Source organism: Nannospalax galili, unplaced genomic scaffold (assembly GCF_000622305.1).
Source record: "Nannospalax galili isolate Female #2095 unplaced genomic scaffold, S.galili_v1.0 scaffold962, whole genome shotgun sequence".
NCBI lineage: Eukaryota > Metazoa > Chordata > Mammalia > Rodentia > Spalacidae > Nannospalax > Nannospalax galili.
In genome coordinates, this window is record NW_008348537.1 from 1286678 (window position 1) to 1286976 (window position 299).

The 299-nt window shown below is 39.1% G+C and overlaps 1 protein-coding gene across 4 annotated transcripts in view; it reads left to right on the top strand.

Annotated features, from left to right (window-relative positions):
• Elmo1 (engulfment and cell motility 1) overlaps positions 1 to 299 on the top strand; it is a 624760-nt gene that overhangs the window by 267385 nt on the left and 357076 nt on the right. The gene's annotated exons all lie outside the window — the stretch shown is intronic.

Sequence of the window (299 nt, forward strand, 5' to 3'; positions counted from 1 at the left end):
ACTCTATCCTAAAAAGCTAAATGAGGCTTTTGATACTGCCAAATTGCTTTGAATAAGTACGCAATATTTCTCATTTTATCTAACAATGGGTCAAAGTGACTGCTTTTCAACCCTCTTTTATTTTAAAATTTATTTTTATTTAATGTTTATGAGTGCTTTGCCTGCATGTAAGTGCATTGAGTGCATGCAGTACCTGAGATGATCAGAAGAGGGCATCAGATCCCGTGGTACTGGAGTTGCAGATACTTGTTAGCCACCATGTGGGTGCTGGGAACTGAACCTAGGTCCTCTGCAAGAAC